The 12,383-nt window shown below is 46.9% G+C and overlaps 1 protein-coding gene across 2 annotated transcripts in view; it reads right to left on the reverse strand.

Moving 5' to 3' along the window:
* Positions 1-12,020, reverse strand: part of LOC103181032 — a 34,816-nt gene extending 22,796 nt beyond the window's left edge. Inside the window, exons 1-3 of one of the 2 annotated variants that reach the window (XM_007897228.2) lie at positions 11,893-12,020; positions 10,131-10,204; positions 8,017-8,116 (exon numbers count right to left, since the gene is read on the reverse strand). The gene's annotated coding sequence lies outside the window, so the exon portion shown is untranslated. Of the gene's footprint in view, positions 1-8,016; positions 8,117-10,130; positions 10,205-11,619; positions 11,685-11,892 lie in introns of those variants that run through there. The other variant, XM_042344797.1, reaches the window with a different exon arrangement.
* Positions 12,021-12,383: the final 363 nt, after the last annotated feature.

The raw sequence follows: 12,383 nt of genomic DNA on the forward strand, positions 1-12,383 counted from the left end.
ATTTACATTCACTTTGTTTCAGCAAAAGGAAGCCCTGGAAACCCTTCAGAAACAGCTGGATGAAATGTCCCAGTGTCAGAGAGAAGCAGCAGCTACTCAACTGGAAGTGAAGGTGAGGGGTTTGTATATCAGCTCTGAGCCCATCCCATTGATATTGCTGTCTGACAGGCTTTCCCGCTGTTTCCAGCCAAGACGACCCAACAATTTAGGGCTTGATATTGCAGGGTTAACAGATGAGTAGGTTTATTCCTTGCCAATGAACCACGCTGGGCTGTCCAGGTATCAGATGCTGCCTGGAATACTGCGACCCAGCCTGCCTCAGGAACTGGATAAGAGACCGTCACAGGGGCTTGGGTCGTCAACTTGGAACCAGTTAACTTCAGGAGACCCTGCTAACTCCCCCACCCCCTCCTCAGGAAAATATCACCAGGTTTGTGGACTATGTGACCATGACTGCCAGGCCGAGCCCCTGTTCTTGTGTTGGATAAAGTTAACGTTATGTTTATTGTGAAAGAGGCAAGCCGAGCATCTGGGGAAGAAAATCAACATTGTATTTGATAAACGTCACGAGCTGCTGACTGAGGGGCAACGAGACTTGATTGCCAAACTCAGGAGGCAATCTTAGGACAATCAGAAAACATTTCCAAGCAAATTAATTCTATTAACCAAATAGCGAAATCCAGACAAGACTGACTCTCCAGAACACCGAATTCCTGAAGGTACATAGGCTGTATGTCTGGTGTGATAGACAAGACAGCGAGTGTGTTAATGCTGGTGTGTGTTTGGTGTGATAGACAGATGGGTGAGGGTGTTAAAGCTGAATATAGAAAGAGATATAGACGAGGGGGAAAGGTTGTGTGTGACCTAAAGTGTTTGAGTTACTACAATCTGCTGTGACTCAAATCAGAAATTTAGTCTTAATTCATTGAAACTGTCGATTGCTGATAACACAACACTGGCTTAACTTGTCAAGACCACTTAAGCCATCATGTTGTCGCTATCCTGGCCATTTTTTTAACGTATTTATAAACTGGCTCCTCCTGATACCTCACCATTGAGACTTGTTGCCTTGGAATGACGAGTTAAGTTTATCTCAATTTAACACGAATTGCAGCATCAATCTGCCTAATACCTGTTCAAAGTTGTCTCGATGGCTCTGCAAGATTGACTCTAACTCTCCTTGTTTTTATTTCATTACATCCATCTAGTTAGTGACATTTCCTAATCCCAGTGTGTAACAGAAGGAATATTAGATATTGAGAACATACATGTGTGAAAGATTGGAACATTATATCTGTCCTGTCTATTTACACTTACTCGGTGTAAGCAGGAAAGTACTGAGGTGTGAATTAAGGAAAGTTACCTAATGTTTCGTTCTACCCGGGAATCGAAACAGAGTCCTCTGGCTGGTGAGGCGAGTACTCTTAACTACTAAGCGACAGGACTCCACAATAGTGGTGATGGCGAAAATCTCCACCTGAGTCATTGATACTGTATTTGAATTTAATTAAACTCTATCTGTGCCCAGGTCTGGTGTTGACTCATGAAACTCACAACACTGCCTGTTGATGTGGCTGAGAGGGACCTCATTGGGCCTCTGCTGAGCAGAGAGTGGAAACGGATGTTAAAGGGAATCATTGCAGGTAACGCTGGCTCTTATTGTGTTCCTGTGATCAGTCCGATAGATGTGGAGTAAATGTCTTATTCTCGCTCCTCATCCCCTCGGTCCGGAATGCTAAATAAGATCATTGGGAGCTCAGCCCACCTCAGCCCTGCGGTGGCTGGGCCCCGGGTCACAGCCAGATGTTACTGGTGTCCCACGTGTAACCTGAGACACACAGAGCAGGAATCCAAACCTCACTGAATGAACCATTGAAATATAATGTCAACCGTTCACCACACGATCTCCAACATGTCGACATTTCCTGTTTCAGCTCCAGCCTCTCTGACTCTGGATCCTAATACAGCGCATCCTGAGCTCATCCAGTCTGAGGACCGGACACGAGTGAGATATTGTGGCAGTCAGCAGGTTCCTGACACCCCGGAGAGGTTCAGGCAGAGGCCCAGTGTCCTGGGGTCTGGGGGCTTTACATCCGGAAGACATTACTTGAAGGTGGGGGTGGGAAGCAGCCTATACTGGATAGTGGGGGTGGCCCGAGAGTCCGTGCCCAGGAAGGGGTATTTCAGATATGGACCATGTGGGAGTTTGGGCTATGGCTGGACAATGGGAAATATCAAGCTCTAACCTCACCTCCTACCCCCCCCCCCCCCCCCCCCCACCCCGAGTGTGAGCCCCCGGGTGCTGGGCGTACCTGGACTATGTGGTGTCGCTGTACGATGCTGACCACATGTCTCATCTCTTCACTTTTACCCACACGTTCACTGGGAAACTCTACTCTTTACTTCAGCACATGGTGTCTCACCGAGTCCCTGACATTGACTCGCTAGCAGGGAAGAGATTGACCAATCAGAGAGGGTACGGGGGTTACCGGGCACAGAGTGGAGGTGATGTAGGATCATAGACCCTCATACTCCTTTCATTACATCCAGGCTTGGCTAAGCAAACTCCTTCTTTGTTGGCCTTCCCAACTCCTCCCTCCATAGGTTGCAGATCAGAGTTCTGCAGCCCGTGTTCTCTTCTATACCAGGCTCCGCGACACTATCAACCCCATTCTCGTCCGACTCCACTGGCTTCCCATCTCAGAGGATACAGTTCAAAATTCTGGTCCTCCATGTTCTTGCTCCCCCTAACTCTGGGACCTCCTAACCCCCTACCATCCTGCCCTCTTTTTCCGCTCAGCACGCTGCGGCCTGCTTCACATCCCGTCTCACTCGCCCCACCCTTGGCGGGCCAGCCATCTGCCACTCTGGCCCCAAACTCTTGTTACTATCATACTGTATAGAGGTGTCATTGTTAATATCAGACTACATAGAAGTTCTCTCTGGATCTCCATCCCGCAGTTCCTCAGCCTCGCCCCCTCCCGTATCTCCTTCAAGATCCAGTTCAAGACCCTCCTCTTCAACTGTGCTTTCGGTGACCCCGCTTAACTCCTTGCCTCCACCGTCCTTGTTCCGAAACTCTGGCTGTCCAGCTCCTTGGGACGTCCTCCTGACGTGAAAGGCGCTTTACAAATGTAATTTTGTTTTTGTTGTTATTGAATAGAGACCAAGTTAATGCAATCTGGCCTCATAGTATAAACCTTTAAGCTCCCGATGTTAAAGTCTCTATATACAAAGTAATTATGTATTGTATTGTGTTGGTATCACAATAAAATAGACGAGTGTACAATCTCTCAGTGTTGCTTATGAGGCTGTGACGTCAGGATTGGCTGTGATGAGATATGAGACACAACACAGAATGAGGAACAGATACAGGAGGGTCCAGACTGCAGTGTCACAGGTAGGATGGTCTATATGGAGTTCTCACTGGTAATATCATCTTATATAGAGGTATCATTGTTAATATCAGACTATATAGTTACTGTCAATAGCAGACAATATAGGTGTCACTGTTAATATTAGACTGCATAAAGGTATCACTTTTATATCAGGCTATTAGTTTCTCACTGTTAATATCGGACTATGTAGAAATATCACTGTTAATATCAGATGATATACAACAATTCACATTTGTATAGCATGTCCCAAGGCGCTGGCGAATGGGAGGAGGAGTGGAGGGTAGGGTTGGGAGGGTGACAAAGGATGCTCGTCCGGCTTTGAAGGAGGAAAGGAAGGGGACGTTCACAAATGGAGAAATTTAGCTCTCATTCAGGACTCCCTCCCTCCTTCACTCACTCAATCCCTGTCCCCTCCCTCTGTCACTCCCTCATTCATTCATCTCAATCAATTGGCCCTCAATCACGAATTCATGTCAGCCACTACCTCATTCACACTCTTCCTCCGTCCCTCCCTCATTCCCTCAACTCTTTCTTTCCAGCCTCTCACTTACTTTAATTCTCTCTCCTTCTCCCTCAATTTATCTCTCATTCACTCCCCCTCATTCTGTTTCTTTCTTTCTTTCTCTCTCTCTCTCAAAATATCTTATGTTGGCAATTAGCCTATGACTGAGGATAGAGGACTCTCTTGCTATGTGTGTGTCTCTATCTCTGCCTGTCTCTCGATCTGTCTCTCTCTTGCTCTGTTTCTTTCTCTGTCTCTCTCTGTCTGTGGCAGGCAAAGTGGTGGAAGAAGGTGGTCCTGGTCAGTAACCGGATATGGTGGAGGAAGGAGAGCTGTGGGTCCAACCGGACGCCTAGACTGTTACTGGTTCGCTGAGTTTGAAGGAGAGCCCAGGGAGATTTGAGGAGTTTAGATCCGCAGGAGTAAAGACGATGACGAGAGCCAAGGAATATGGCTTCCGTCTTGTTCACATTCAGCTGCAGGACGTTTGCTCCCATCCAGGCCCTGAGTGAGTGCAAATTTATCAGAGAGAGAGCCACAGAGAAATTTATTTTTACAAATTATATTAATCATCTTATAACTCGTGATGTCTGTGAGAGACTGAGATAGAAAGCATGAGAGGGAGAGAGAAAAATAGTAACAATACATACACCAGTTTTCTATTAAAACCACTTAAATTTATTTGTGTAAGTCATATTAATCATCTACTAACTCATATTGTGTATGTGAGAGTGAATGAGAGAAAGACTGAGACACAGAGAGTGAGAATAACTTTCTTTGTATAAGTCATATTAATTTTCTTTTAACTCTTATTAATCATTTTGAAACTCGTAATGTGTATCAGAGAGATTAAGAGACAGTGAACAAGAGAGGGAGGGTCAGGAAGGGGGTCCAAACATGGGGTCAAAGGATGGCAAGGATGATGGCAAGGGTCACAGACCTCCCCCCCCCCAAAACAGACAATCCTGAAATGGTAATATCCTTCAAGGTCAAATTATTTCCTGAGTCCCACACCTGCGTTGGTGAGAGAGAGTGAGATAGAGAGAGATTGTGTGTGAGAGAGAGACTGAAAAACAAGGATTGATAGGGAGCAAGAGAACGTGAGAGAGAAAACATTGGAGGGTTTGTAATAGAGGTAACAGAGAAAGTGAGCGAATGTGAGAGTGTGTGTGAGAGAGAGAGAGTGTGTATGACACAGAGAGAGACACGGACACTCTCCATATCTCTCTCTTTCCTGAATCCCACATCTGTGCATGCGTGTGTGAGAGAGAGAGAGAGAGTGAGAGAGTGTGATTGAGTGACATTAATTGATAGGGAGAAAGAGAACAAGAGAGAGGAAAATTGAATTGGAGGGTTTGTGATAAAGGGGAGAGATAATGAGAATGTGAGAGAGAAAAACAGAGTGTAAGAGAGACTGAGACAATGTGGATGTGAGACCACAAAGTAGGGAGTTTGACAGACAGAGTTGGGTGAGAGAAGCAGAGATTGACAGGGAGCAAGAGAATGAGAGAGAGGAAAATTCAATTGGAGGGTTTGTGATAAAAGCGAGAGAGATAGAAATGTGTGATAGACAGTGTCTGTGAGAGGGAGTCTGTGTGAGAGAGAGTGTCTGTGTGAGAGAGAGTGTCTGTGTGAGAGAGAGTGTCTGTGTGAGACAGAGTGTCTGTGTGAGACGGAGTGTCTGTGTGAGACGGAGTGTCTGTGTGAGAGGGAGTGTCTGTGTGAGAGGGAGTGTCTGTGTGTGAGAGAGTGTCTGTGTGTGAGAGAGTGTCTGTGTGTGAGAGAGAGTCTGTGTGTGAGAGAGAGTCTGTGTGTGAGAGAGAGTCTGTGTGTGAGAGAGAGTCTGTGTGTGAGAGTGTCTGCGAGAGAGAGTGTCTGCGAGAGAGAGACAGAGAGTGCGATGGAGAGAGACAGATTGATAGGGGATGAGAGAACGAGAGAGGAAAAAAGAATTGAAGGGTTTTTGATCAAGGTGAGAGCGTGAGTGTGAGAGTCAGAGAGAAAGAACATAAGAATTAGGAGCAGGAGTAGGCCATTCGGTCCCTCAAGCCTGCCCCACCATTTGATCAGATCATGGCTGATCTTCAGACCTAACTCTAATTACCTGCCCTATCCCCATATCCCCTAATCCCTCTATTTTTTAAAAAAATCTATCAGTCTCAGCCTTGAAGATGTTCAAGGACTGAGCATCTACAGCCTTCTGGGGTAGTGAATTCCATAAATTCACTATCCGATGAGTGAAGAAATGTTTCCTCAACTCTGTTCTAAAAGGCTGACCCTTAATTTTAGAACTGTAACCCCTGGTTATAGATTCTCCTTCCAGGGGAAACAGACCCTCAGTGTCTACTTTATCAGCCCTTTAAGCAACTTATATGTTTCAATAAGATCTCCCCTAATTCTTCTGTATTCTAGAGAATACAGCCCTAGTTTATTCAGCCTATCATCATAGGTCAGTCCCCTCATCCAGGAACTAACCGAGTGAATCTACGCTGCACCCCCTCCAGGGCAAGTATGTCCTTTTTTAAATAAGGAGACCAAAACTGCACACAATATTCTAGGTGCGGTCTCACCAAGCCCTATAGAGTTGCAGCAAGACTTCCCTACTCTTGTACTCTAAACCTTTTGCAATCAACGCTAACATGCCGTTCGCCTTCTTACTTGTTTGCTGCACCTGCAAACTAACTTTTTGAGACTGGTGTACAAGGACACCAAAATCCCTCTGAACACTAACACTATCTAATCTCTCCTCTTCTGGAAAATAATCTGTTTTTCTATTTTTGCTACCTCGGTGAATAACTTCACACTTCCCCATATTAAATTCTATCTGCCACCTACTCGCCCACTCCCCTCGCCTATCTATATCCCGTTGCAATCTTTTTGCATCATCCTCAGAGCTTACTCTCCCACCGAGTTTAATGTCATCTGCGAATTTAGATACGTTACATTCAATGTCCTTGTCTAGATCACTGATGTAAATTGTAAATAGCTGAGACCCAAGCACTGATCCTTGTGGCACTTCACTCGTCACATCCTGCGAATTCGAGAATGACCCGTTTATCCCTACTCTCTGTTTTCTACCCATTAGCCACTCTTCAATCCATGCTAATATGTTCCCATTAATCCCGTGGACCTTAACCTTGTGCAATAGCCTTTTGTGTGCTTTGTACAATAGGCTTTTGGGTACTTTGTCAAATGCCTTTTCAAAATCTAAATATACTACATCTACTGGTTCCCCCCCATCTAACCTGCTAGATACATCTTCAAAAAATTCTAAAAGATTAGTTAAGCATAACTTCCCTTTTGTAAAGCCATATTGACTCTGCCTAATCTTGTTAAGGTCTTCCAGGAATCCCATAACGACATCCTTAATTAAGAAATTTTCCTACCACTGATGTCAGAAGAGAGAGTGAGACTGGGAGAGAAGGAAAGAGATTCATAAGGGTGTGAGGGAACGAGAGATAGAAAAAAAAGATTCAAAGAGTTTGTGATAAAGGTATGAGAGAAAGAGAGAAAGTGAGAGAGACAGAGATTGATAGGGAGCGAGGGAAAGATACAGGAAAGGAGAGATGACAGAGAGCAAGAGACTCATAACAAGAGAAAGAGAGAATGTGTGTCAGTCTATCTCTGTCTCTCGGTAAAACAATGGGAGAAAGAGATAGACTGACACAATGGGAAAAAGAGACCGAGCGAGAGAGACCAAGCGAGAGACACAGATTGATAGGGAGAGAGATCCTCCAGTCAAACCTGTTCCAGTCATACTATGAGAAACAGACATTGGGCAAGTTTCCTTACTCCACACAGAGCCTAATAATAATCCCTCCAAAAACCAAAAACAATAATAAATTGGTCATTTTCAATCTACCACTGTTTGTGGGACATTGCTGTGCGCAATTGGCTGCCGCGTTCGCCCACAAATATACAGTCGATTCACTTTACAGTGTGTTCTGTGAAGCGCTTTGGGATGTTCTCCCGACGTGAAAAGCGCTATATCAAATGCAAGGATTATTATTATTATTATCGCCACTGGTATCAACCATCTATACCAGAGAGAGAAAATGAGTGACAGAGAGAGTGTGAAATAGAGAGAGAATGTGAAAGAGATAGAGAGAAACTGACCCATATATTGTGAGATGTGGAGAGAGGTTGATTCAATTGGATATTTTTCTCCTCAAAGCTTTTTGTTTCTTCATTTGAACTTCTTATCATTCGAGCGACACTGCGAGAGGGAGAGAAAGGGAGAACGTGAGAGAAAATGAGCGTAGAGGGAGCTTTACTGTGTCTCTAACCCTGACTTGATAGTGTGGACGCATAGTGTAGATGGAGCTTCAATGTCTCAATAACCCTGAACTGGGAGTGTGGACGGATGCACAGTGCAGCGGGAGCTTTACTGTGTCTCACGCACAGTGAGACTGAAACAGACTGAGACAGAGAGAGAGACAGAGAAAGGGATAAAGAGTGAGTGAGATTCAGAGAGAGTTTGAAAAATGGGATTAATAATAGAATTGGAAAGCAGAGTCAGCAACAACAACAACAAAATTACATTTCTACAGCACCTCTCACATCGGGAGGATGTCCCAAGGCTCTGGACAATCAGTGTTTTAGACCCGAGCTGCGGGTCGGGATCGGGGAGGGTGCAGGGGGCAAGAAAGGTGACCAAAGGTATGGTCAAAGAGGAAGGTCTTGAGATGGGTATCAAAGGAGGCGAGGGAGGGGGCGAGGCAGAGGGATTGCGAAATGGATTTCCAGGTGGGGGCAGAGTGCTGAAGGCTCTACCGCCAATTGTGGGGCGGGTGACGTGGAACAGTCCGCAGCCCACTGAGCGCAGGGAGTGGACAGGTTGATCAGGGGTTAGGAGGTCGCAGAGGTCGGGGTCATGGAGGGCTTTGAAGGTGAGAAACTGGATCTTGAACTGTATCCTCTGTGTGATGAGTCGGGCGATAGGGATGATAGGATCACGGAGCCTGGCGCGGGAAAGAGTTCTGAATGATCTGCAGCCTATCTTCATAGTTGGGGAGGCCGACAAGCATGGATTTTCCATAGTCAAGCCTCAATGTAATAATGAAGGTGTGTATGAGGGTCTCAGTGGCCTGTGGTGTGAGACAGCGGCGGAGCCAGGCGATGTCGCGGCAAGGCAGAGCGGGTTATGGCACAGATGTGGGGTAGAAAGGATAGTTGAGGGTCCCAAGGTTCCAGACTGGCTCAGTGAGGTGGAGTGAGCAGCCATGGATGGTGATGCTGTCAACGCCTGAGCTGTGGAGGTGCTGACGGGAGCCAATCAGAATGGCCTCAGTCTTGTTGACATTCAGCTGTCTGTAGCTCTGATCCAGGACGTAATGTCTGACAAACATTCTGTCAGGACAGCAGTGGTTCTGGAGTTGAGGGTGGAGGCAGAGAGATAGAGTTGGGTGTCATCCGCATACATGTGGAAGTTGACCCCAGGCAGAGGGAGCCTGTGGGCGGCACAGAAACTCGATTGGAGGATTGGAGGAGTTCGTGGAGGGAGTGGCGGGAGAGGAAGGAGAAAAGCTAGGAAGCAACGACTCGTGCTAGGACCTTGGAGAGGAAAGGGAGGCTGGAAGTAAGTTGGGTCCAGGGAGGGTTTTTGAAGGATTGGAGTGATGACGGCCATTTTTAATGCGGTGGGAATGGGACCAGAGGACAGTCACGGGTTTATGATGTCTGTCAGTAGGGAGGAAGGAGGTGGATCTGGGAGGTAAGGAGAAGGGTTGGGATGGAGTTCAGGGAGTAGGTGGTCGGTTTGATGCGGGTTTATAGGTCCCCAGGTGTAGTGCTCCTCCCAATATGAGAGGCAATCTACGAGGATGATCCTAGGTGGTCAGGTTACTGCTATCAGGATAGACTGGAGACTAGGTCTTTCTTCACTGGAGAAGAGTTCAAGAGAGGCCCTAATAGAGGGGCTTAACATTATCCAATGGTTTGATAAGGTTAGCAGATATAGGCTGGTCTGACTTGTTGGGAAATCTGTAACCAGGTGACACACGTATAAGAATGTAATTTGTTGTTGTTGTAGTTACCATGGGATCTAAATGAGATGCATTTTAGAGTAAGTGAGATAGACACATGAGGAAGATGGGAATAGAAGGGAGGGAGTAAGGAGTGGATGGAGAGTGGAACATGTGGAGCAAACAGTAGGATGGACTAGCTGGGCCGAGTGACCTGTTTCCGTGCTGGAAATCAATGTAAAGTGTATTTAACATTGAGTTAGTTACCTCCTTGCTTTTCTCCCTCGCTGGCTCCCTCTTACTGGCTTCTATCCTGAACGCAGGCTTGAAACATTTTACTTCTGAGAGGTAGACAAAAAGGGCAGCTCATATCAAGGACACAAAACTCTGTCTCCCCATCACGCAGACTCTATTGGCTCTCAATTACCCAACGGATCGATTTCAAGATCCTGTCACTAGTTTTCAAACCCCTTCCTGCCCTCGCACCTCCCTACCTATCCAATCTGCTTACCTCCCACTGCACTCATATGGCTCCGGCCTCCTGTTCGTCCCCGTGGCTTGAGCAACTGTGTCCCGAAACTCTCTCCCACAATCCCTCCTCCTTCACTCCCTCCCCTCTTTTAAATCCCGGCTAACAAACGTCCTTTTTGATCGACTCCCTCCCCCTCTCCCCTGGCTCGGGGTCAGAATCCGCCACGGTCAAGCGCTACTGTACACTATCACACGTGGAGGACTCTAATATAAAAGCAAGATAATAATAAACCTTGCATTTGAAAAAGCGCTTTTCACGTCGGGAGGATGTCCCAAAGCGCTTCACAGAACACACCGTAGAGTGAATTGACTGTATATTTGTGGGCGAACGTGGCAGCCAATTGCGCACAGCAATGTCCCACAAACAGTCGTAGATTGAAAATGACCAATTTTATTATTGGTTTTGGAGGGATTATTATTAGGCTCTGTGTGTAATAATAATAATAATCCTTGCATTTGATATAGCGCTTTTCACGTCGGGAGGACGTCCCAAAGCGCTTCACAGAATATACTGTAAAGTGAGTTGACTGTATATTTGTGGGCGAACGCGGCAGCCAATTGCGCACAGCAATGTCCCACAAACAGTCATAGATTGAAAATGACCAATTTAATTATTGTTTTTGTTTTTTGGAGGGATTATTATTAGGCTCTGTGTGGAGTAAGGAAACTTGCCCAAGGTTTCGCCCTGCCTGGAATTGAACTCAGGTCTCTCACTTGCAAAGCGAGTGCTCTAACTACTGAGCTACAGGACTCCACTGTCCTGAGCGAGTGATGTTGTTACCACACCCCCCTTAGCCCCACACCCCATTAATGCCACACGGCCCCCACTGCATAAACAACACAGAATTTCCATTCCCCTTTCACCACCAGGACTGTTTGCCACATTAATAACACACACGCCATGTACTCCCCTTGAAGGCAGGTTTAAACAATTTAAAGATATAAAAATAATAATCCTGGCATGTGATACAATGCCATATCACGTCTTCGAGACGTCTCAAAGTGCCTCCCGGAATTTACTGCAAAGTGTAGTGACTGTGAATTTAATGAATGAAACGCGGCAGCCAATAGCACTCAGCGATGCCCCACAAACAGTGGCCATTGAGTGAGCAGTTTATTATTTTTCAAAGGGATTATTAACCCCAGAAAGTGATCCCCCAATCGACCGGAAACCGGGTTCCTCCTGACCGCTGGTAATCAGAGCGCGTGGGGTGAGGACACTCACCCAGTGTTGTGCTCTGTTGGCAATCAAACCCTGGTCCTCTGGCTTGTGAGGCGAGAGCTCGAATCGCCACCATATACCCTGAGAAGCGCTTTGAGACGTCTCAACGCGGAGAGAAGGCGCCGTGTGTGTGTGTGTGTGTATTTTCCAGGATTATTATTATGACAATGAGCCAAACTCGGAGCCACGTGTCGTTTGGAGATGTACAAAGGTGTAGAGAGAGAGAGAGGCGGTCCCCCCCACAGCTGCAGCTCACACCGTCACACACGCTCTCACACTCTCTCTCTGACCGCATCAAACATCAGCGCCGGGTTGTCCGGCCGCTCGGGGCCGCTCCCTCTTCAGCTGATCACCGCCTCCGCCATGTCTGAGCTTCTTGTCTTCCTCCAACCGTCACTGTCTCCCCGCCCACTCGCTCACCCATTGGTTCTTCCAAACATCCGCCCCCTCATTCAGCGTTTTTCATTGGACAGCTTTGATGTCAATCAGACACTGCGCTGTCGTAGCCCCGTTTCCACGTCAATCATCTACACATCGCCGCCTCGCGCCCTCTGTCCAACCGTCACTTTCGCCCCGCCCACTCAATCCCCATTGGTCCCGTATACTTGCCTCCTCAGACTTAGCTTTCCATTGGCCGGACGCTTTGTCAATCAGGTAGCGCGGACTCTCACAGGCCTGTGTCCACGTCAATCATCTCCCCCTCCTCCCCACCTCGCTGTCCAACTGTCACTTTCGTCCCGCCCACTCGCTCCCCATTGGTTCTGCTG

The sequence above is a fragment of the Callorhinchus milii genome, unplaced genomic scaffold, assembly GCF_018977255.1.
Source record: "Callorhinchus milii isolate IMCB2004 unplaced genomic scaffold, IMCB_Cmil_1.0 Scaffold30, whole genome shotgun sequence".
NCBI classification, from domain to species: Eukaryota; Metazoa; Chordata; class Chondrichthyes; order Chimaeriformes; family Callorhinchidae; genus Callorhinchus; species Callorhinchus milii.